Below are 27,541 nucleotides of genomic sequence, written 5' to 3'. Positions count from 1 at the left end.
GAGATCAATAACACAATCCATAGGCCTCAGTACGAACGGCTAGACCGCCACAACAAATCGCCTATCTAAAGAATGTACGTATCTAAGTCCTTTCTTTGCGAAATAAGATTCGGGTAAAGATGACTTGCAGAGCAGAGAAATATTACAGAATACTATAAATCATTCATAAAAGATGTGCATTGAAACGTGTATACTCAGATTCCCGGTTACGTCACTGACTCAGTGAACTCCACGCGATGAAAATCACAGCACAGATCACACCGTCACGACAGACGGAGCGCTGTAATTTTCCAATAATCGAACGAAGATTAATCACATAAGAATTTTGTAGTAAAGTTATTACCCATATAAAGTCGACGTCATATCAGATTTCCGTCTACGAAACATACACGGCTTCCCTTTCCTCTCTCGCTACCTTCCGTTCAATTCGTCATCCAGAGTGTTACGGTCGCCTCCCACTCTTTCGTTACGTTTTTCCGTCTCGTGAGGTATATAGTATATCGTTTTTGCAATATCTATTCAGTATCGCCTGGTAGTGATCTTGCTCTCTCCACTCTCTTCTCAGCTTTACTGAATTGTGTCGGTGCAGTTGAAAAGTTGTGCAGGTTGAGGACGGAGTTGTGTCAGTGAGAGGCAGACTTCGACACAAACTGGTCACCTGTCGTGAGAATTCGGGATTACTCAGCCTTAATTCCATCGAGTTTAATTACACTCTGTTCACATTGCACTGCGTTCTCAAGTGTATCAGTGTTTCTGCATTGAGATTTACAAAATATCTGCTTCAAGGATTCATTACCATTTTTTGTTTTGAAGAAAAGACTGAAAAATTTTTCGCCGGCACAAAGTAAGTAAATTAACTATAAATTAATGTACGTGTCAATTTAATTTTTCAAAATACCTATTTCAAGGACTCATTACCACTGTTGTTTTGAAGAAAATATTCAAATTTTTTCACCGACATAAAATAAGTGAATTACCTATAAATTAATGTATGTTTAAAGATTTCTTTTAATTTTTCAAAATACCTATTTCAAGGAGTCATTACTATTGTTGTTTTGAAGAAAAGATTCAAAGTTTTTCACCGGCATAAAATAAGTAAATTAACTATAAATTAATGTACGTTTCAAGATTTCTTTTAATTTTTCAAAATATCTATTTCAAGGACTCATTACCATTGTTGTTTTAAAGGAAAGATTCAAAGTTTTTCACCGGCACAAAATGAGTAAATTAGCTATAAATTAATATATTTTTCAAGATTTCTTTTCATTTCATAAAGGAATTCGTAAATAATAAATATTAATACACGTAAAATTGTTATTAAACTGATTAATTTATTATTACTATTGTTATAATAACTTTTTCTACACCAAAATTTCAAAATCTCTTTTCCTTTTACGAAATGTTACAAAATCGCATACTTAAGTTTTAATAATAATGACCGCTTTATTAAGAGTTTTTTTAATTTCAAAAATACTTCAATTGCTTAATCAAAACAATTGTTATATTTTATAAAACATTATGCATTTCTTATTTTAATCTATTGTTCGCTTCCTGCTGTTGATTAACAAATGTATAACTCAAAATTTTTTCACCCACATTGCTTGCATGAACCTATAGAATGTGTTTCTTTTTATGATCCCTGTATATAAAGCTGTTAAATTGAAGTATGGTACTTATTTTTATAAAGTGTTTAAAATTCCTACATAAATAATAGAAACTAAATTACATGTTCAGCATTCTTTTTGGGTATTTTTTAATTCTATGAAGCTGTTTTTTTTCTATGAATAGGCTACATTTTAAGTGATTTTGAAGTGAACGTTTATATTTTCATATATTAGCATATTATTATTAATAATAATAATATTATTATTATTATTATTATTATTATTATTATTATTATTATTATTATTATTATTACTATTACTATTATCATCGTCATCAACATTATTTTTTCAAAATTTTCACCAAGTGCTATTATGATATATACAAGAAACGTACAGGTATAAAATTACTTATACGTACGGTCCTAAACATATGCGTAGCTTTTGAGTTCGAGTACTCATTAATAAAAACGTACTTAAATAATTCTATACCCTACAAGTAAGACAATTTATATTTTACATGAGATATCTACTTCAAAGATGCGCAAATCCTAGAAAATTTCCTTTCATTATTAAATGTTGCTGTGTGTCTTACAAATTTAAATACGTATTTTTATACTTTCATGTATAATAATAGCAACAAAATAATTATTATTCCTATTATTTTCATTACTCTTACAGAAAATGAAGTACTGCATGTCTATGATCAAAGGTTTGCATTTATAGATTAATATAAAATGTCAAGGCATTGTTTATATTTTTTATTGTATTAAAACTTCCTACAATTAAGGCTGCTTAACTGAATAAGTGTGCCGTACGTAATATGATTTAATAAAAATAAGAGTAGGGATATCCAAACAGCGTAGTTGCATGAGGGCAAAAATAAATAGTATATATGAATTATACTAAACGTTTATTCATACAATTCTTCGTTAGGCCACAATTGGCAGTCTATACAATCCCAGCTCGTTTGATTCGATCCCCGACAAGGGAACAGAGATTTATCACTCGGCCATGAGAATGGGTGCGTATCCTTTGTCTTGTGGCTGTCGCATATTGCCTTAATCCATGGTCTTGCGCCATGCTCAGCACGTGAAAGATTAGTTCCGCTAGATGTGAATATCCAGTGTTTGTTCATAATCAGTGGCGGTTCGCAAAACGTGCTCAATTATGAAGGATAAACATGTCTATCAAAAACCATGGCTTTATAGAATAGCTGTATAATGTAGCTAAAGTAATGAAATAAAAATCATCGGGCAAGTGAAAAAGGAAGCGCTTTAAATTATTTCCACAGAGAAAACAGCACCACAACATTTATATTAATGATGCTCACAAGTGTTGAGGACTGCACAGCCCAAACCTTAAATGTATGACTGTCATATAAATCAGTATTTGTAGATTAATATTTCAACAGCTATTATTCGATAAAAGAGACACTAACAGAGATGCCAACCTCTGGTGAGCTATCAGTAATCTCATAGTGAGAATGGGCGTCTCTTTCTGGCAGTTAGAAAGCATATTATAGGCTAATATAATAATTGTTACACGTTACCTGTTACTTTTTCTGCAAAAAAAATGCTTCGTGGCTTGTTTGGCATTTAGTAGCTGTTTTTCTGCAAATATCTTCTTGAAGCATACTTTCTCCACATGATGTCAGCTTGATAGAAGTGATTCCAGTCAAGATGTGTTTAATATAGACCTGAATTCTGATTTTTTCTCACAACACTGAAAACTCTTTCTATAGAAGAGCCACTATGAGACATACGAATACAATTTTACTTGTCCACTTTCATTTCCGAGATCTGTAATATTGGCCCAATTTAAATCTGTTCTTGACCCATTTTACAACACACTCAGAAAGTATAGCATTGGTAAGGTGTAAATTTCCCTTCAAGTCTGTCATGTTCACCTTCATTAGCCAAATTTTGGAATCTTTAAATGAAAAATTGAAGAGATAAATATGAAACATTTTTTCTTTATGAAATATCTACAGCATTTATTCGTTCGTTCATTCATTCATTCATTCATTCATAGTCTTCTGCACAAGGTCAAATCTTTCACTGCAAACCCAGCATTCTCCAATCCTTCCTATTTTCTGCCTTCCTTTTAGTCTCCGCTTATCATCTATATATCTTAATGTCGTCTATCATCTGATATCTTCTTCTGACTTGAACTCTTCCCCCGGTCACCATTCCTTCCAGTACATCCTTCATTAGGCAGTTTCTTCTCAGCCAGGGACCCAACCAATTTATTTTTCTTCTCCTGATAAGTTTCAGCAACATTCTTTCTTCACACATTCTTTTCACCATAGCTTCATTTCTTATTCTGTCTGTCCATTTCACACGTTCCATTTTTCTCCAAATGATTCTAGTTGCTTCTCTTCACTTTGTCGCAATGTCCATGTTTCTACCTGCTACAATGCCACACTCCATACAAAGCTCTTCACTAGTCTCTTTCTTAGTTCTTCTTCCATATCTACAACTTGTCTGTCTAAAAAATTGATCCTCAATTGCAAATTTGTTTACATATTATTACTATTATTATTATTATTATTATTATTATTATTATTATTATTATTATTATTATTATTGATACTGTATCTTTAAAAAAGACGTTCTTTACACCAATTTCTGTATAGTTACGCACTACTCCTTTCATATTGCGACGATCTCAGAAGAAAATTTAGAACGACGAAGAATTTGGTATAGGCCTAATAATGACACAAGTTTCTTAGCAAGTACAAAGTTATTGCGTGCGAGGAGGTATTGCAGGGTAAAGCCTTGGTTTTTCTGAACCGACGCATGCGAGTTTCGAGGCTCGCCTCGCATAAATCGGGACTACACGAAAGATTGTGAGTGGTTTCTATAACTGTGAGGTTCGAGATCTGCGTACCTCGCAGTTATAGAAACCACGCACTATCTCTCATATAGTCCGGATTTGTGCGAGGCGGGCGTCGCACCTCGCAACTCGTATGCGACGATTTAGAAAAACCAATGCTTAAGATTAAGGAACATGCATGCGCAGCAACCAAAATTATTCGCACTTTCATGTGCTAGAAAAGAAAGTAGCACCAAGACTCCTAAAACCAGCCAAAGCGTAATTTAGTAAATAATTTTCTCTCCATTACGTGTAGGCCTATCGATAAATGTGTACTTTCCTAACAGAAATTAAATTATAATTAAATAAGTCAGCCAATCTGCTGTAGCACCTGAGCGTGTTAGGAGTAGCCGTTATTGCTTACAAATGGTATCTGTCACTGCACCATAAGTAAACGATGCAAGCAGTCAAATTCAAACATGACCCGAACTTGAGAATGAATGTCAATACTCCCAACACGCGTCTCCTGGCAATCACTGAAGAATTGGCCATAATTTGTAGTTGCAAACCTTCATATATCCGTATACATAAAGATAAGTTACGAGTGTATGTATAGGTAGACAATATATTTCATTCTATGCTATGACAGTGATTGATGTTCGGTAAAGCTATAGGTAGCTCAAGAAAGAAGTCAAGCATATGGTAATATCAAAAAGAAAAGAGAAGTTATTGAATTGTGCTTTAATTAAATTTCAGGTCTTCATGGATCGGATTGTGAAAAAGTTTTTTATTTTCTCAACTGTATGTCCAGTTACGATTTGTCATTCGTTGCGGAACGACTCTATTTAATTCACGTCAGGAATGTAAATGCTCGAGACTGAAGTATTTTTATAGAAGTACACACGAGTTCATTAAACTGTCATTAGCTGTAGGTAGGTACATGGATATTTTCTTTGTTGTTTTCCCACTGCATTCCGTATGAATGTTTTTTTCTTATTGTTGAGTATCCATTGAATCCTCTTCGATGTCAGTGCCACTGTGGAAACTAATGCGATTATAAACTTGAAAATTTATTGTATAACCCACTACAATCGTGAATTTAGGAGTTAGGAGCAATAACAGCGTTAGTAGCCGGTTAATGATATTAGTGCATAGACAGCATAGATTACACGTTATGGAACCTTGAGTTTTATTAATATACAGGATGGAAGTGAAATAACCTTACAGATTGAAGGAGATGATAGAGTACACGTAAATGAATAGAAAACCTCTATTACGTTTTGTAATTAAATACCGGTTAATTAGAAAATTAAGTTTGAAGTTTCAGCAGTCCGGCAACATCGTCGCTAAAACACTCTACTTGTATAAGATATAACAGGCCAATGAACTCGGTAAGTCTCCGTATATAAGCTGGCAAGACGTTGCCACGCGTTCGCTTCGTGCATTGATTTGAATTTAGGGGTTTTTAAAATTACATTTACACGAAAACCGTGCACTCTATTGAAATATTCCAGAGGGATCAATTATTCTGTATTAGATTTCCTATCGATGTGGACAAAAATCACGATCCTACTCGCAATAGTTACCGAATAAGAGATTGTTAAACATTTGGAAAGAAATTTTTTTTTCCGAAAATCTATAAATTTTCCATCAATATGATATTATAGTTTTTTTTTACATACAACATGAGCAATTCGCTCTGGAAATCTGGAAGGCTATTTCACTTCCACCCTGTATAACCCATTAATATAAGATTAATTATTTCCAAATGCAAATATTTTCTTCTTACCAATTTTAAATTTTCTATATAATTTGTTTCAAAAGCGATTTTTTTTTTACTTTAACGCTGTTATTGCACCCAACTGCTGAATTTTTCAATTTCATTTCACTTTCCTTTCAAGCAATATTACATTAGCTATAGTTTCACAGGAACTCTGTACACTTTACGTCCCTACTCCACTAGCTTGACTTATTTCATAATACATTTTTCATTCCTGGATCTACCCTAAATGTTTAGCATATCAGTCTCACCCACCCAATTTTTTCACAGACTAAGCTTGAGTTCCGTAAGCCAAAATCGACCATACCGAAGGTTTATGAAGCATAATTCCGACTTTTTCTGAACTTCACATGGTCTGATCGCCTCATTTACTGCAACCGTGAACATAATAACATTAGATAGTTTTAGTTGCGTGTCATCCGCTCACTCTTATGTTATTGTGTTATTATATTATTATATAAAACATAGTTTGAACACTTCAACTACACAAATTTAACTTATCTCAAGGATGGGACCATATTTTCACAAATTATCTTTTGAAATCTTCTTCCAGTTATCGCAATGGAATGTTTGCGTACATTTAATTCCTTTGCACATTGTTTCTGCTAGCTCGCCTTAATTCGATTGATTTAGTACTGTAATGATAACAGATGACTAACGACCCATTGCCACACGAACCGAACTTGCGGTTCGCTATGAGGTATTTATATAAGAGATAGAGCTTTCTGCACTCCTCGTTACAGGAGAAATCTCCTTGTTCAATACAAGAGAAAGACAGTGGCGGATTACTAGTCTTGATCATGCAAGTCTGGGAAATAGCATTTTTCATTTACAGTAAGTACGCTCTCGATTTATAAAACGTTATATTAACTTACAAATAGCAAAGCATTTAATTTAAACTTAAATGGAATAGAGTTAAGACTAATAAAAAATAACCCCTGTGACAAACTTGGTGTTATTCTATTGAGTAGGTGCCTAATTACACCAGAGTGTCAGCAATGTTGAGGCGCAGATTTAACACTGCATAAAATACGGCCGTGAGTTTGAATCTCGTTGTCTTACGTAAAGATCCGGAGTCATGACTCTCCATAATGGAAATCCGTCCTTAAGCTGTAAAGTCGAGAACGCTGCAACTTTGTAGGCAATTTAGGTATAATTAAATAGCATAATATTTTCAACTCAATCGAAAACCTAGCCGTGGCGCGACAGCCCACTAAGGACCAAAGCCACCTAGTCGGCAGCTGACCTAACGTTCACATGCCTCTGCAGAGGTGAACGATCATCCAACCAGAACTGAGGTATCGTGTGGTTAGCACGATGATCCTCCCTGTAGTTATAGCTGGTTTTCGTAATCGGACTACGCTACGTATTGAGATCCCCAAATTCATCACGATGTTGAAAGGGCACCGGCCGAAATTTCATGAGAAATATCATAGTACATAGATTTCATAGACCTACAATAATTATACAGAAAATTCTGTAATATTAAAATTATGAAAAAAATAAGAGAATACATTTCATTGAGCATTATCTCAACTATATTAGTATAGTTTTATATCCTTAATATTTGCAATATTTATAGATTCGACAAAACAAGCTGTAGAATAAAATCTATATTTTGACGCATAATCTTACTAATCCACAGTACTTTACGTGAGTAAAATTTTAAGCGATCAGAGACAAAATTTATGACGACAGGATAAATGGTATTTCTCAGAACAACAATTGGATACGCTCTGTTATATCACAAAAAGAAATAATGAAATTCTACAGAAATTAGAAATTATATTCATTCTGTACAAAATTAATATAAAAAGAAACATTGTGCACTGTCACAAAATGGAATACATACAAGGTAACATTGAAAATTTCGACAACAGGCTGAGGTAGAAAAGAAGAGTTGAAAGCCCTCTGAAACGTTTGACAAACGACGTCCCTTTCTTCGTAGAAATGTACCAATCATGAAACATTATAATCAAAGAGATGATTATAATGATGGTGGTGATGGTGGTAGTGGTGGTGGTGGTGGTGGTGGTGGTGTGTTTGGTGGTGGTGGTGGTGGTGGTGGTGGTGGTGGTAGTGACGACGACGAATACGAGAAGAATATGTTGTGATCTACATAATAATAATATAATAATTTATATTAAAGCGTTTAAAATACCTTAAACAATTTCATAAATCAAATTTATCTTTTGTCATTTTTTACACAAAATCATTAACAACTCCATGTTTTGATCTATATTATTATGTTGGTCGAGGTAGGAAATGAAACTTAATATATATAGCAGACTTAGTTTGAAGTAATGCTGCCATAGATGTGGTGGCAATAATAAACTAGTGTATTCAATGCAGCAAAGTTCATATAGATTACAGTATATACGGTATTTTAGTGACTTTATTACAAAGTTTCAGGGGTGATAAATATGATCAGTTTTGATCAACATTTCGTTTGGTAGTTACAGTCCTTATGTGTAGTCAGTCCAACCAGTTAGCATCGAACTTTAGGTCATCTTTCTGAAGTTTGGTTGCAGAGTCCCTGTTTTTGGTAATGTTGGTGAATGATCAGAAACATAATTGCTAATTGGCATTGTAAAATATATTTTGACTGATAAATCCTAGTAGATTTTCTGCCATATCCATTTGATGTTCCATAAATGAAATACATATTAGGGAGTTCTCTTAATGTAAATTTTCTCGTGATAACAAGAAACTAAAGAAACCAACATTATTGTCTGTAAGACATGCTTAACCCAAATAAGCCTAACGTCATACAGGAAGGACAGCTACATTTAAACTGAATCCAGCTTTCAGTGCACTGATCATGAATTCGATGCCAGATGGCTATTTTAATTTACGCTGTAAACAAGGTTCTGTACCTATTCATATGGACTTTGTAATGTTTACAGATATCACCGTGACAACATTACGCCATACATTAGAGATAACAATAGTTATTTATGATACAAGTTCGTGAAGTGGGTAGTATTTTGACAGGAGTGTAGGTTTGAGAAACGAGGCTTGCAGAGTTTCTCTGATACACAAATGTCAAAATATAACTTCACGAATGTGTACCATACAATGTTTTTTCTTCGATAGCCTCAAATTATTACTTCACGCACTGGAGTTGAAAAGACTCACTTCACACACTACTAACAGTGCGTGAAATTGCACTTCAAGCACTTACTTTTTGCTGGTTGAGTGGAAGAGAAAGCCTTACGGCCTTAACTCTGCCAGCTAAAATAAATCATTATCATTATCATTATCATTATCATTATCATTATCATTATCATTATCATTATCATTATCATTATCATTATCATTATCATTATCATTATCATTATCATTATCATTATTATTATTATTATTATTATTATCGTAGAAAAAATTATTTATTTTATTATTACCTTCCAATGTTCCGTAGTCAAAAAAACTTGTGACTGCGAAACAGAGCCTTTTTTAACATGAGTTCCTATATGAAAATTGTTCATAATATTGATCACCTCTAACATCCCTAAAATTTTGTAACAAAATCGCTGAAACGCCCTGTTATAAATTCTCTAAAGAGGTTTACCAAATAATTTTTACACTAAGCTACCAAGGAACTTCATTTTCGAAAACTGTGGCTTACCATTATCTTGCAGTTCTTTCTTTGGTAACATATTTGAAATTAGCTAAAATTAAGTTTGATTCAGTATGTTGGAAATAATTCATCATGCGTTATAGAAAGGCAATGTGAATTACAATAATAAAATATTGTGGAGACTTTAAGGATCGTTGCTGCTCGTTGAACAGTATTTTATCTGAAGAAATGTTCAAACAAGCATAGGGCTACTTGCTCACAAAACAAAATAAATATACGTAGAATATAACCTTGCTTCAGTTCGAAGCCCTTTTTTGTCTACTGCTTAACGTGGAAAGGAATATTTGATGGCCATGACTAAATTTCGAAGGACTTTAAGACTCTGATGTAAAACGTCACTTTTCTTTTGTTTTATCGATTGCCAGTTACAGTAACTAACAAACTCTTGTTTTCATAATGTTCTTCACTTCCTTACTTAGTTATTGCTTACAAACTCCAATTAAAATTCTTAAGTTTTTTACATAACTTCCGTAATGTACCAAACAGTTAATAAACCGCAGTGTTGACGTTGCATTGACGTCACGGTAATATTAATTCCTCGTCAAGGGCATTAGCCAAAGAATATATCCAGCAAATAAATTATTTTACAAAACAGGATTTGTCTCAAATAATTGTCTATCTATCCTTCAATGAATAAACGATATTGAGAATGGAAGAAGCATCTGAATTCTTTACTTAATTTTCGTGTTTATTATGTACTTATTTTTGTTTGAGTAATGACAATATCATGTCTTACCTTACACTGAAAAGAAAAAAAATTCTTACAATTAGACGCGCTTAATGTTGTGTAAATGTTCTCAAAATTCTATGTCGCAATAGGATTTCGTGGCAGATTTCATTTTAACAAATTCGTTTTATGATGAAGTATCGGTGGAGCGGAGAAAAATTCTCTCTGGCACCGGGATTCGAACCGGGGTTTTCAGCTCTACGTGATGACGCTCTATCCACTAAGCCACACCGGATTCCATTTCCGACGCCGGATTGAATCCTCTCAGTTTAAGCTCCACCTCTTAGTTTCCATTTAGTGGCCAACCCTCATGCACTGTGTCACAGATGTGTGACAGTGGCACAATGTCCAACACACCAATGTGCAGAGGTGCACTCATTACGAGTAACTAAGTGGCCGGGATCCGACGGAATGAGCGCCGTCTTAAATCACTAAGTGATTATATATGCATATCATGTTATAGCGATATACCGAAGTACATATGATGTTTCCATGAAGGAATTCTGCGTTATCATAAGATCGCTATAACAAAATGAATTTTAACTGCAATAGGCCTACTTCCATGTTCAGTCTTCTTAATGAACATAATTGCTAACACAATGAGGATTCCTTCTTAAACTATGTATGTCAAGCTTCGTGCCTATTCCCTTGAGAGGAAGTTGAAAAATTGAGGAGAAAGCTACGAGTTGAGAGTAATGTAATCTTATTACCTCTCTTTTCCAACTATGTCCCATAATTTAACGTGACACTTAGGAGCACTTAACCACAAACACTCTAAACAGAGCCTTATAGTCTTCACACATTATATTATCGTACTCCATTCGTCATTGCACAGAAATATTTTCGTAAGAATAACTCTTATATGACAATTATTCCTTGCAAACGCAGATTACAATTATCACATCTTAAAAGGAACAAATCAACCAAATCTGCGACGTTGTTACATTATCTAAGGAGCGACAAGATAGAAAACAAAACTGTGAGTTGAATAGCCTAGTTAAAAATGATTAATCTTTACGTAGATCTTTACGTGAATAGTAAAGGATAAAAATATTTTAGCCTGGTCAATTCTACCGCGAAGACGTTTCTACACTTCTTTTCTATTCTAAATTTATTTGAATATATTCAACTCTAATTTTTAAGAGGAGAATTAAGAATTAATTGGTCCACATTTTGCAGAAAGGAAGCAACTCACTTTATACCTACACTGAGAAAAATGCAATTTAAAGTTAAATGTAAATATAACTACATATTTATTACTTTAACCAAAAGCGTATTATACGAAGTATCTTTGTTCAAAATGTGGATCCTTGGAATTATTTAAATATTGATAGGCTACATTAAATTTGTATGTGGGCCAGTTCACTTCTGCAGAATGTGGTCCAATTGTTCCTTACATTTTAGAGTTACATATGTCAAGGAAATATTTATTCATATTAGCAAGTGAATAATACAATGTCATGAGCACAACAACTGTAATGAAAGACTGAAACTCTTGGTTTTTTGTTTATAATAGAGTTATACTCTTATTTATTCATAAAATTGTTACAAGTTCCTTAGCAATGCAGTACACACGTGTTCAGCAACGCCGTAAATGTTTGTGATAATTATCCCAGTCAATAAGATACTGCTTTCGCAGCAGCATTTCAAAAGCAACGACATAAAGTACGAAACGGTTGACTCATTGGTTGCACCTCTACGTAAACAAGAATGTCACCCATATTATCCACGGCCTAATGGAACAAATTGCAGTCAACACAGCAGAACGCACACAACACTTAAAATTGGGTTAGAGATCTGCAGCTGTGTTGAGAGTGTGGGGTATAAAACACTCAATAAAAGCTGGCATAAGTATACTAGTCATAACTTTCACTTCTAGGCGACAAAATACTGTGATTAGTATATTATGACATCTGGAAGATCTGCGTTAAAAATATTCTAAGTCACTTTCAAACTTTGCAATAGTTCACCAAAAATACCACTGTCATTTCATTACTGTTGCATACTTTTTAAACTGTAAAACGTAAGATAATTTCAGTTAGAATATTTTATTAATTTCAGTTTCATTTGAAATTTTCTTTCTCAGAGCTCCCCATTATCCAATTTTTTACATTATAACTTGTATTGTTAAAATAAAAGGAATTCATGCTATGAGAAAGTGTTTGTATTGTCATGCGATACAATATAAAATTATGTTTATTCGTCGTTTTAGAGATTAGGATAAAAGTAACAAAAGAAACAGTTTCATATTCAACACAATAGACCTTTTCAACGCATATCATTTCATGAAGCTGAGTTTTGTAAGTAAATTCATGTACAATGAATCAAGATTTATTCTAGTGAAACTAGAATTTTCAAGTTTATTAAATCATTGTCAATCATAAGAGAAATTTAAAACAATTTATAAGGATCGCAGTGCAACACATTTACTTTTTTAATTTATTTAATATCGATAATCATAAAATAGATTTGAGAAGTATTTAGTACAGGACTGTTACTTGTCTTCTTGGCAAAGACACGCAGATTCATAAAAGACAAGGGAATCCATATATGGTATTATATTCCAGAAATTTGAAGATATGAGGAACTAAATTAATGTAATGGAATATTTCTGAACTACTTTCTCGTATTTAGGTGCAATATGTTGTAAAAAGAAATATATCCTTGATGCTACTAAAAATTGGCGTTCGTATAAGAATGAGACTTGAGGAGACAACTGTTTCCAGTCCAGACAAGTTTTTGGGAATAACTTCATCACGTTTGATGAATAAAGTTGGGCAAGAATTTTAGTAGGTCAAGCGAGTATTAACAGAACTCAACCTCCTAGTTTTTACTTAAGACAACAAGCTCCGAAGTTTAGAAGACAATAATATGATTATCTTCATAACAAATGCGGTTATCTTAATTATACACGATACTCAGTCTACACCAGAATTTTGAATCTTTAGAACGAGGGTCACAAAATATCTAATCCAGTAAATAAATAATATGAAAATAATTACCAATAAATTACCTTAAATACATCATGCACAAGTAAAAAGCTTGAGTTTATATTCTAATATGAAAATAAATTTAAGATTTTCTTGAGTCTTAAAGAAAGATTTTAAACAGTCAGGTTTCTGCCTGTATTTCTGTGACTTAACAACTAAGAAGCCATATAATGTTGTGTAGATATTCAATAAGTATTTTTTTCCAAGATATACGAAGGACAACAACATTTCAAATGACCGCATAGTTGCATGGGTGTGCCGGTAGTTACAGACAAGCAGCTGACTTACAACAGAACCACAATTAATTACGATATTAAAACGGACTTTCAAGAGAAATAACAAAATTTTAAACCTTGCACCATTTCACTACATATTATTGAACAAAGATGGGTAATAACTGTAATGTTGTCATTACTTTAACAAATAACATTACTTTACCAAAGTGTTTTCTGACATTGTTTAATAAATTAAAAAAAAATTGTTAAACATTAAAATCGATAAACGAAATTTAAAGAGGTATTGACTGAATATCCTAGAAAATAAGCGAAATGTTTAAGGACGTTAACTTAAATATTTGTCGTAAAAGTAACTCTAACTAAGAAGAACAGTTTTACAAATCAGTGAAATAAATTATATTTCTAGACACGTTTATTTATCATTAAAGTAAATGTATCTGTACTAATTTCAAAGCGACTACACTATGAGTGTGCACCTGTCAAACAATTATGATCACTTTACTAAAAGTTTTTTTTTTTTTTTTTTTTTTTTTTTTGCACACTGATGATTTGCAAGTTTGATCACGAAACTCACGAATGCGCTTTTATGTTTCCTGTGATATTACACTATGTGCATGACACGAGAAAATCGCAAAGCTTAAGATAAAGTTAGCCATAAATTCCAGTACAAACCATGGCTTAGCTTGTCTGTTGTACAATTGGAAATCCCAAAGATTATCTCGACGTTCCTAGTGTCTGGTCCCACAAATAAAGTCACTGTTATACCGGATTTCTTAAAGTTCAAACCTCAAAGTGTGATGGATCTAATATCGATTTATTTCATCGATGAACTTACACAGAGAACTTTGCCTGCTGATTAGCAAACTGCGGCCTTCGAGCAGCTCACGAACATGACACCATCACGATCGCTATAAACATTAGTCTTGTCATCATCATCATATTATTATTATTATTATTATTATTTATTACTTAAATTACTATTTCATCTGTTTCAATTATATCCCTGCCTCGCACATACGAATGCCATCTGTTTTATGTTGGTCAATCTGTGCCAACAAGATTTGAAACTTTCAAGATCTGCAATATGAAGCAAAATATTTCATTTTCAGCAGATATGTTAGGCTTTCCTTGTTTACCTATTCTCATAACAGGGGCGGAATAATATAGCTCCTAAATTGTTGTTTCTACAATTATGAAATGGTTAAAAACTTTACATAGCATCGTAACTGATAAATCTGTTGCAAACGTTTGAAACTGTCTTATTTCACTCATTTATTTGTACAAATCAAATTTACGGAGTAGGTGTTGTTGTTGTTTACTCAACTGTCCGAAGACAGATCTGAACCTCACAAGTGATACCAAGAAGGCCCCACTTACGAGGCAACTAGGCCAGGAGATAATGGGGTAGGTGGCCAGTTTCTTTCCCCCTCCATTGCATATATCGCCGACTGACTACATATTACACTAGTCAGGCTTCAGATGCATACGAACAAGTTGTTCTTCCTCTGACACATATCGTCAAGTGAGATATAATGCCTGATAATAAAGGTACGTATCAGCCAGAACCTCAATTAGAGGAGATTTACGGAATGAGATAGATAATTGAAACAATAATTAAACTAAATAAAAAACATTTCCATTGAATGTCTTAACCTGTAGGGATAACAGGCAATAAAATTACCGATTTAGTAACAAAAAAAAAAACAAAAAACCAAAATGAAGTTAAAAAGAACACTAATAAAGTGTATACACATTCAAAAATTATTTAAAATAAAAGCAAGGGAAATATTTTAAAAGTCGATATAAATTTAACAGCAACAAAATGCAGAAAACATAGATATCTGAAATAATAAGAATGACGAAGTGAGAAGAGAATCAACAACTTCTCGATTAGACTTCGGACGCAATAGTTTGGCGGCTCACCTGCATAAAAAGAAGATCTGCGAAAGTAGTCACTGTGACATATGTCATCAACAAAATACAATAAAGAACAAAGTATAACTCTTGGAATGTGGAAAACGTAATAAGCTAAAGGCATAGTTGGGATGATGAAAGAAAATGAAATATATTTTCAAGTCTGTCACTGGGCGTCAACAAAAAAAAAACAATATTTCCCCATAGTATTTATTACTCTTCAGGAGTCTTGACTTGACATATGGACATATGGTGGGATTCCAGTAACGTGAAGTCAGCACGATGCCGGCAATGCACTTAAGACGAAACAAGACCAATGATAGGGCTACCTGTAAGCTACGCAGTAATGGAAAAGCATCACATCTACAACGGATAAATGTTTATGCCTTAGGCCTGATTCGAATCCACCACCGTGGCTTTAGCTGAGTGTTAAAGTTACGCCTTGACCATTATACCACAATCTAGTATATACAATCACGAAGCTAGAGTTGTGAGGGTGCTAGGAACAATAGACTGTGCCGGTACTATTTCGCATTGTCTGTAATGAGGCGATATTAGCGATCCTAGTGGTTAGCAACTATGTATGGATGCGTATTTACTAAGTATTGAGCTTCGTGACTGTATATACTAGACTGTGGTTATACTGTATATGTATAATCTTGGACAAAAAAAATTTTCCCGACTGCCATATGCGAAGTCCCTTTCAGAAGACTTCGATTGATTTCGTGATTGCTTTAGGTTTGCGTGTGAACAAATTTCTTATGCAAGACTCCGCTCTGTTTTTCCTTTGTTTTGTTTGTTTATTGCTTCTTAAGTCTGTTTATAGATCAAGTGTTATAAATAGTCCTGCGTTTGGTTACTTCGTGTACAAGTTAGATGTGCATGGATCATATAGGGGAGAGTCGGGTAGTATCGGACAGTGAGTTTCTTTCATCTATCACACGATGATAGTACCTGATTGACATGGTTACGTTTCTGTGATGTCGCATAGAGAAACGTAACCATATAATTTAGGTACTACCATATGGTGGTAGATGAAAGAAAAGCACTGTCCGATACTACCCGACTCTCCCCTAAGGCTTTATTGAGGCCTCTTCCCGCTCCGTTTCATGTGTTCAGATCTGCTTATTCGTGTGACTGCTTGTATAGATGCTGAACAATGAAAACAGTACTCACGTAAAAATATGCTGTCACGTGGATTTAATAACAAACAACATAATTTATTTAAAGCCATCTTATGGGCAACAGAAGATTATTCTCACAATAAGTAAAACGCATCTAGATTCTAGATACTTTCCGTTTCATAATATATTTTTCAACCGACCATTGCTCATTATTTTCCTTCTATTTACTGAGATTTGAATATTTAAACTGCACTTTTAAGAAGAATAAATATATTTTATAATGTGTTTACAAGTAAATAATGGGCCTATGACAAGTTATTAAAAGGATTGAAATTCGAATATTCTCGATTGAAAATGAGTTAATATTGAAATGTATAGAATCTATTATGTTTCAACTTTCGTTCACTTAGAGGTGTTTGTAGTGTTTTGTCTCCATGTATTAGGCCTACCTCTTTAATGCCAAATTGTAGAAATTAATTATGAATACTTGTTTTACACGTGAATTGTACATAGTCTATGTAGGTACCCATAATTACATATATAAATACATAAGTACATAAATAAATAGGGTAAATTACAATAATACAATAAATTACAGTATAAAAATATTTTCACTCAATACTTGCTTCTTATTTTGTTTCGGCATGTTGACTGCCTTACTCACTGAGTAGCAGATCTGAACTGCGTGTCTGGGGTTCAATGTCACTGATCTACACCCCAATACGCAACTGCACTGTTGCGGGTTGCTTGGTGACTCTAGCTATTACTCGACCAAGGCGAGTGGAGCCGCGGACGTAATGTGAACTATTGCGATGCGGTATGACGAACACAGGAGCAGTAGCGCCACGGCTCCGGGCTGCAGGACTCCACTGGCCTTGGTTGAGTAATAATCAAAAGCAGGACTCTAGTTATAAATAATATATAACAAGATACATTCAAGGGGTACACTATGTGAAAAATAAACATCCTTTCCCTAATTGTGTGAACCAGGCACTGCCCGAAGGTGGATTAGTCAAATTCACACTGTGGGACATCGGCCATATTTTTCCGTCTAATGTCTCTGTAATGAAAGTTAAGTCCTGCGTTTAAGAGCGCTGTTACTTTTGAACAAAGGGGCAAGTAGGCCCTAAGGGACTACCTAACAGTAGTGTGTGAGACAGATTCCATTTGAAATAGGAGCGGAAGGAAGTGCCGGTGGTACCTATACTTCCTAGTAAAATACAGGTCAAGACCAGCAGAGCTTCCTGATCACCCTGACTCAACAGAGCGTCTGCCCGCTTCCCGGTTTTAGTAATATGAGAAGATATATTGACCTTGCACACTAGGAATGTAGTGCAGGAGACACTTTACCTTTCTTAGAGGTCATAATTTAAGTCAAGGGCAACCTTCACAACACGAGTTCTTTTACATTGTTCAGTGCGTACTACAGGTTAATTGGATAGGGACTTCACGTGTTAAAGAGACGTCAATGTTAACATGGCTTTGGCTTTACTGATAAGCCTGATACAAAACGGCCAATTTTTGTCTGTGAAAAGTTATTTTTCTCATGCTGCAAAGTATAAAGAGGAATTACTTTGTACTCTATTTGAATCCAACATATCTAGACGATAATTCTTCGCTATGCCGTCTGCCTGTCTGTCTGTCTGTTTGGCTGTCTGACTGTCTGTCTGTCTGTCTGTCTGTCTGTCTGTCTGTCTGTCTGTCTGTAAAGAAGAATTAAAATTAAAATTATAATTGTCTTTGTGAAATTAACAACTTTACTAAACAATAATGAGTCTTTATTTGTTATGCGGTCCATACCATTTAATTTGTCTCTTTATTACATGTAAAGGAAAAATCCAAGGAAAAAATCTGTAAAAACTGCTTTGAATAGATCACCATGTGAAGCTACATATTTCATCGATGGAGATTCTTTCATACTGTAATTGTATTTCATGTGCGTAATTCTTGAATGAAATGACTCGTAAACTCTGAACATAAAATGTTCGTCTAATAGTTTTTTTTTTTTTTTTTTTTGTGAAATCGCTACATAGATATAAGGACTTATTGCGAAGAACTATCTTTTCAGTGCGATGGCTGCAAGAAACGTGCGTCATAATATAATTATAATTTTAATCTTAATTTATTTCCTTTTGACTATAAAAATGACGTACAAAATTATTACACCCGAAGGAGCAATGTCGTGCTCATGTACATCCTAAGATGACCCCTTCGCATATAAGACTATAGTAAGTTAATTTTCCTCGCACCTTTGACCCTTTCATTCCCAAGTAAAAGACGGGATAAAGATGAAGACTGTGAGATGTAAAATTTATAACCTATCCACTTGCGAATCAATTATTATCGATAAATTTCACCAAAGAAATCTGATCATTTTAAAACTAAACATTAATCACTAGAACTCTGGTCATTTTAAATTTGCAGTGCAACACCAGCATGTTGTAGGCCTATTACCTTTATAAGTTAATGCCCCTAACATCGGAAAGTGTAGCAGCAAATCTGTTAATCGTTTCTAGCAGTGTAGCTTATTGTTATTTTATGCAATAAGTTTTGAACGTACGATTTTTCTGGTTTTCTTAAATTTCATTTCCTCGTTCAAGCAGCCCGCGAATTTGTGTTTGAGTCCATTCTTACACAAAAAACAACAATTTTTATGCAACATTATGCAAGGGCCATGATTTTATAAATGCTCAATAGAATATCTATTCACTTACCATAAAATTATTCGAGTTTCCCGTCTGGATGTTTCCCTACATATTTTCTTTTAATATCGCACATAAGGATTTCTGCACTTTCTCAGGAAGTATCAGTGTTAGAAAACTATATTTCACATAATGAGAAAGTACATAATATTGTTGAATAATTGTAATTTGTTTAAAACATCTTGTGACAAGAATTTTAGAAGTTTACGCAGAATATTTATATTGATTTCTGAGAAGCCCTAGCATTTGATTAAGTTAATTATTGCATTTCAAAGTAACATGTTCATATGTTGTGAACTATTTCTTCAATACAGTATGTTGGAATTTCCTTGATGTAGGGGAGAGTCGGGTAGTATCGGACAGTGCGTTTCTTTCATCTACCACCATATGGTAGTACCTGAATGACATGGTTACGTTTCTCTATGCGACATCACAGAAACGTAACCATGTCAATCAGGTACTATCATCGCGTGGTAGATGAAAGAAACTCACTGTCCGATATTACCCGATGTCCGATACTACCCGACTCTCCCCTAACTTATGTTGGTGTTCTGATATAAACATCGCCGTATAACTTATTTTATAATTGATATTATTTTTATGTCACTACTGCCTGGCCTTGCTAGATAAAAGCCAGAAGGGAGTTGCTTGCCATTCGATAAAAGCATACAGATTATGTGAAAGGAATTAGATTCTGCCTTTCACTAACATCTTTTTAACTGTCGATTCCTAAGGGAATTGCTTTCCTTCTAACCAGATGTGTGAGAACTTGCAGGATCAGGTTCAAACTAGATTCATATCATATGCATATAATTCAGTATTGCCAACCCTACGATAAATTACATTGCGTTATGCGATATTTTTAACCCTGATTCGATATGCGATAACATTTATAATAGGATAATGTGATAATTTTCGTTAATCATATTATTCCTATGAATTAATTTCACTTCGCTTTCCATAGCAAACAATTTTCACATTAATGAAACACATTTGAGTTTATTCTATTCTTTTGGTACCCTCTGGATAAACGTTTTACACCTGTCCCGCTTTCAGTCAAGATTATCTCAAGGAAGAGCTCGGATTCTTCCACAGTCAGTAATAAGCTTGCATCATAGTTTGCTGATCATTTAATCACAATAGTCTGTTCGTAGCTACCGTTGGAACTGCTTCTTTGCGAGAAATGATTGAAAGTTTATTTAGTATTGTGTAAAGTTGTGATCGTAAGACATTGTTATTAATATTGTATGTTTGCGATAATTTTGTGGAAAATTCAATCATTTTTAGACCACAACACCATAAATTTGTGTTCGAAGGTTGGCGACGCTAATACAGTTTATTTTCATACTATACCTGTAAGACATATAAAGGATAGAAGAATGACTTTAATGTACTTTACTATAATGAATTACTTCTTGCAATTAAATTCTTCGTTTGGAATTTAAGAATTGTAACTTCAAAAGACTAAATCTTCAATACTGATTTAAGTAACTGGATTAGTTAGTATTGTTTCATCGCCTCTGATGTCGTTTTATTTGCTTAAATGATGACATTCATGTAACAGAGCCTACTACGACTATCCAATAGAAGTTCAATAGAACCATAAGATTACTATATTTCTATCTACATACCTACTTCCACTTTAAGAGACTTGTACGTCAATACATGGAAAAATTATACGTTTGTTACTATTTAAACTGCAAAAGCACAAAATGTTGGAGCCATAATCTGATATAATTTTTACAGCGTTATAATGCATCATTTAGGAATATTTTAAGCTGTGAGACAACTTTTACATACCGTAAGTATTTGCTTTACTCGCTATTTGATACTACGTAAAAAAAAAAAATTAATACAGTGCACACATCAAAAGGACAAATATGTCAGGAAGCTGAAAAAATTCTGTAGACTTTTAGAACTCAAGTAGGACGTTAAAAGTGGACTATGATTATGTTATTTATGAAAGAATGTCACGTACTTTTTGAGAAATTACTAATATGAATTGAAGTGACATATGATAAATAAAAAATAAACTTAATAGTCAATTTTAAAGATTATTTGAATGTTTGTATATGTTGTAGTGGAAGTGGAAACCAATTCGACATTTGTATTATCAAATAACTAGATTTATATTTATAATCTAGTTAGTTATGTTGAGGAAACTACTCGTAAAAAACGCCCATCAGATCGGCCGAAATCAGAATTTCAACCCGAGACCTCACGAATGCGAGTCTAGTGTTTTACAACTGAGCCACCTCGCTCAATTTTGTTTATATTGGCAGTCTCATTCTTATGGTTACTCGTTCTTTATACTGGATGAACAGTGTAGAGCAGAACAGGTTTCACGCCCTTAGCTGGCCAGGAGGAAACCACAACCATGAAAAAGATGTAACTGTACACCGTCAGATGATTTCAAATGCAGAGAAACGCAAAGCCAATGAAGAAGACTTGTTCGACAGACCTTCAAAATTAATCAGAAGAGAAATATGTTCAGTCCCACAAATTCAGCATTTCCTCTCTCATTGTGGGCATCAGAATCTTTTGATAGCAACAGCATCAAAAACACATGCACATTTTAAGAAGCATTTTATTAGTCCATGTCCGAATATATTTACATTTATTCTTCGAGCTGGTACAGGTAGATGTTGGTATTAAATTAAAATTTTAATCTTAAATATAGAGAGAGAAAACAATATCTACAACAATTACAACAGCTCTACCATAGCTAGGCTACAATATTTAGGACTACGATGGATTTTGTCCTGATTGTTTTTAACATCAACAGTAAGCAATTTTTAAACCGCCAACATTGATCGAGATGCCTCGGAAGCGTAGTCTGTATAGCACTGTCCTATGCTCGAGGTAGAGGGTTCGATTCCCGCCCAGGTCGATGGAATTTAAGTGTGTTTAAATGCTACAGGCTCATGTCAGTAGATTTACTGGCATGTAAAAGAACTCCTGCGGGACAAAATTCCAATACACCGGCGACGCTGATATAACCTCTGCAGTTGCGAGCGTCGTTAAATCATAATTTTATTTTTTTCTATCGACATAGCCTAAAGGCATATGCTGCTAGTCCTAAGTCTAGAACAGAGCACCTTACACAATATTGATATTATAATTTGTTTACTCTGAAGTGTGAAGGGAATTTGCTTACTATTGATGGGAAAGAGTGGGGTAAATGATGAGGGGAGATAGTTGTGCACTTTGATACAAGATAGACGGATTTTTTTTTTTTTTTTTTTTTTTTTTTTTTTTTTTTTTTTTTTTTTTTTTTTGCGGAGCTTGATATTGCCCATTCACCCAGTAGCATTTATAGTAGATGAGGCAAGACTTGTCCTGTGACCTTATCATATGCCGTGGCTATATTAACAATGTGTATGGAGGGAGAAGATAGGTTTTAGTCTGAGATGAATGTCCATGTCGATAGATTCGTATAATATTAACCATCACGAAACGAACTCTCTTTCTGATAGCTCATTATTTCCTCTCTCGCACAGCTCACATGCCAGGTCTTTCCTCTTTATCTATACCACTACGCAAATTTTTGAAAGAGTGTTTGGGCCTGATATTGCGGAGGATGCTGTCGCCACTCTCGCAATAGCGATCTATCGTCATGCAGTCAGCTGTCGTTTTACAAATACAAATCAAATAAAAGACACTCAACCTGAAAGCGAATGCAAATGCACTCATGAGCAAAGCCCTACCACTTGGGTCACAGTTGATTTTATTTTGTTTCAGTTCAAATACAACGAAAACATAAAAACATTGTTTCAGCTCACGAACAATCTTTTAATGCTTTTCCCATAGAATAATCGCAATTCTTGCGTAGTCGGTTTCATTTTCCACGACACAAAAGCGTCATTTCAATATGTCGTTGCGTAAGCATCTGAATAGTATGTTGGAGTACGTGATGACACATGGCTTACTCTTCATACGAGGCCACTGTGAAGTCATTATTTCTTATTATTATGTTCCGGATAATAAGGACTAATTATTGCTGTCACACCAAGGCCTCCAACATTCTCTGAAGAGGTGATAATAGAAGACGTCCACACCTAATAAGATTGTTAGCAAACAATCCGTTCTCGGAAAGTTATTTTTAATTTGTAAAGGATTGTGGGGCGTTTACGGTTTCTTTTCAAAATCGAATTTAATTAGTATCATTACTTTAGAAGAAATACGTTTAGTCTTTACTATAAACATATATAATACAATTACGACAGAAATTCTCGGAACAGAAAATAAGAATTTTAGTATCTTTTTATACGTCCAAAACGGACTTTACTGTGGAATGAAAGTCATGAGATAAATAATCAAACTACACGTGTGTTTGCCCATTCTTATATTATTTTTGGTGCATTATGCAGAATGTTACTAGGACTTCGAAATTCACTAATAGAAATCATATTAAATATTGTAAAATTTCTGATATTGAAAACATTTCTTTCTACGCTGCGATGATTGCAAGAGTGATATTTCTTTACGGGCAATTCATTAAGTTTGGCCTTCATGATTTCCTGATTTTACACCCTTAGACTGTTATCTCTGAGGCATACGGAAGAAAAGAAACACACAACTTAGATGAACTAAAAACAATATCCGACAGGAAATAGTTTCCATATCATAACGTGAATTGCGAGAGCCGATGTCAAAAATATATGGGAAAGAAAGGAGGACATCTTGGATTAATTAGGTGCGTAAATACTCACCGCCTCAATTGATCGCCCATTATATACACCAACAAGAAAAAAAAAACAAAATAACTCTGAATAATAATATATTATTTAATGTACCGAAGTACATATGATGTTTCCATGCAGATATTCTGCATCATCGTACGGATTCCCATCCCGGTGTCGGATCCGAGTGGATAAAGCATCAGCACGTAGAGCTGAAAACCCGGGTTCAAATTCCGGTGCCGGAGAGAATTTTTCTCCGTTCCACTACTCTTTCATCTGAATAATAAGTTATTCAATTACAGAATTAAATAAATAGCGAAAGGAGGAAATAAAGGAAAAAGCGAAAACCAATGAAGGCAAAAGAAACAAAGGAAGAGTTGAATAAATTAAAGAACGAAAGAATTATATAATGAATATGGGAAGAAGAAACCGAAAAAAAGATAAAAAATGAAAGAGAGATAAGTGAACGTAAAACGAAAAGAGAAAGAAAAAGGAAGTAGATAACGAAAAAAAAAGAGAATGAAAAAATAAAAGGGTGAAAGAACGAAAGAAAAAATGGTATAAAGACAGAGTGAGGAAGGAATAAATGAAGAACTAGAGAAAGAAAATAGAAAACGACATAAAGGACGAAAGAAATAAATAAAGCAAGCTCGAGAGAAAAAATAGAAATAAAAGTAAAAAGAAACGAAATAAGAGTAAGAAAGAGAGAGAAAAACAATGCAGAAAGAGGAAAAGAAGAAATAAAAGTAGAAGAAGAAAAGTGGAAAAGGAAGAGAGAAATAAAGCAGAATTAAAGGAAAGCTTTTAAAGTTTCAAATCTTGGTTATTCATGGAATGAATGGAATCCTGTAATGCAGACTCCGAATTTCGGTGGCATGTCTCCGAAGTAGTTCGGCCGATGCCGTGCTTTCACAACGGGCTTCGAGTATTACTGACACTGACTTATGAGAGCCATGGACACATGCGGGCGTTGCACAAACACGTCTATTGACGAGCTCTTGAAAATGAGGACGCTCGACGAAGAGAAGCTCCAGTTCGTGTAGAAGTGTCCTTGCACGCCAGCCTCAGTCGCGCAAATAATTCGCGGCATAAAAACTCTTCCGCCAACTTGTTTGCCGATCACCTTGCATCTCAATCCGGATCAATGCAGATACTGACCTTCGCTATAAACCTCCTTCATTTCTGGGTTTCCTTTCTCTTGTGTGCATTTTTTGTACTTATTCCCTAGGTGCAATCAGGCGTCCAGTTAAACACTGGTGTGTTCATAATTAAACACTCACTTGTGTGACATCACTACAGCTACTCTTATGCTCTTTGACTACGTTGATATTAACTAAAGAGAAGATGTTATTGAACCAATGAAACATAAAATAAATCTAAATATACAGTCTATGGAACATCTTTACAGCGATTGTATCTATTGGAACGCGAGAGATATAGAGGTACAGAAATGCTTGTAGGGCGGGACATCCCTAAGCACTTCAATCCAAGACATTTTTGTGCACCTGTGATGGAATGAGCTGCGTACCGACTGTGCTGCCCGGCTAAGCCGGTCTCATAATCCTCCAATCTCTACACTACACACTTCTCTCCGGCCTTTAGATCCTTATACCATACACCTCTAGTGGTGATCTGCCATTCTATTAAAATCTACGTAATATGTAAGCTATTAGTCGTCAGGTAACCAGGATCCTGAGGGGCTTCGGTGCCTCTTATATAGAACTATGAGTTGTCTAGAACCCACCACCACTACCATCTACCAATCTTTGGACAAACCGCGAGGAACTTCTATTGTAGCGGACGCGCGGCGGCTTCAACGCCACGCAAACATATGAGATGACCTATTTTCGTAGACGAAGTGTGATGAGTGAAAAATGGAAGAACCCCGAGAGAAAGATCCGAGGTCGTTGTAAGCCATCGCTCTGCCAACTGAGTTACCAAGGCTTGTAGAGGCATGCAGAAATATTTTCCTTGAAGGATAGTGTGTCTGGCATTGTTTTAAATTGTAGTAAGAGAATCACATATGTGAATCTTCACAGAGATGGAAGAAAGGTACCACTTCTCGAAAGAGTAAATTATTATGAGTGTATCTGATTATCAATCTGTTTACATTTATTGTAATACAATTATTACAATCTTCCACACCTATAGTACAAGACGTAGCGTTTCGACTGCAACTACTGAGGTATATAATGTTCGGTTCTAGACAGAAACCTTCATAATATGATCTCCCTTATATAGTGGGTGCGTGTCCTACGTCATATGACTTCTATGATGCTGACCACATGACTCAAGAAAGAGTCGCGTTACTTGTGAATGTCTAGTGTACAGTCGAAACTTCTCAGATTATGATTAAACTGATCATAACCATGCTTACTATGTCATTGTTCAAAATGCAACATTATTATTTCTCAATTAAATGCTAACTTTAGTATACCTTTACGTGCCAAATACAGTAGTACAAACAAAATTTTATTTAACTTATTATGACTCCGATTCTAGCGAAAAGGCTAACAATTCCAGTTTTTTGAGGTAGAACTATTACTGTGAAGGTGATTATGATAATGATTTATACCTACCAGTGGTATCGACTGAATAAGAATTGAAGGAGAGCCAAAAATGATTAGTAATTTGTCGATAGCCACAATGCATTTCACAGTATTGGAGCTCAACAAATTGTTTGGATTATTATTATTATTATTATTATTATTATTATTATTATTATTATTATTATTGTTATTATTTAAATATAAAGTAGCACATATTACTGGTGTTTTTAAGTTTAAGGCCGGAATTTGATACACTTCTGTGAAATTATATCAATATGAGCAGGTTCAATTGTTATTTCATTTCACCATCTGGAATCAGTTTTGCATTTGGAAATAGAATAACGTATCACATAATTACAGCTACAAAGCACTCCTTAATAATTTCTGTAAATGGCTTCATTCTACATGATAAAATTTCTGTTAGGTACTTGATATACCTAATGCTTTTAGTTGTAAATTCGTTTACGTACAGTCGAATACACTACATTTCGACTCACATAGGCTACTACGGACATTTTAAACATTTTCAGTTTTTCTGTTCTTGAATGAGAATGTTTTAGATACTTGTCACAAAATTTATATGCACGGTATTATATGTACCTACCTATGAAGATTAAAATGTTTATAACTCATTAGGATTATGATGATGATGATTATTATTATTATTATTATTATTATTATTATTATTATTATTATTATTATTATTATTATTATTATTATTATTATTGACGTGATGACTATAAAGAGAACTATGATTCTTAAGATGAATATAATATTTT

At 34.2% G+C, this 27,541-nt stretch overlaps 1 protein-coding gene across 1 annotated transcript in view; it reads left to right on the top strand.

Annotated features, from left to right (window-relative positions):
- Positions 1 to 527: 527 nt before the first annotated feature.
- LOC138700281 (sodium-dependent nutrient amino acid transporter 1-like) overlaps positions 528 to 27,541 on the top strand; it is a 61,301-nt gene continuing 34,287 nt past the window's right edge. Inside the window, exon 1 of the mRNA XM_069826787.1 lies at positions 528 to 844. The gene's annotated coding sequence lies outside the window, so the exon portion shown is untranslated. The remainder of the gene's footprint in view (positions 845 to 27,541) is intronic.

Source organism: Periplaneta americana, chromosome 1, assembly GCF_040183065.1.
Source record: "Periplaneta americana isolate PAMFEO1 chromosome 1, P.americana_PAMFEO1_priV1, whole genome shotgun sequence".
NCBI classification, from domain to species: Eukaryota; Metazoa; Arthropoda; class Insecta; order Blattodea; family Blattidae; genus Periplaneta; species Periplaneta americana.
This window is presented reverse-complemented; position numbering and strand designations above follow the sequence as displayed.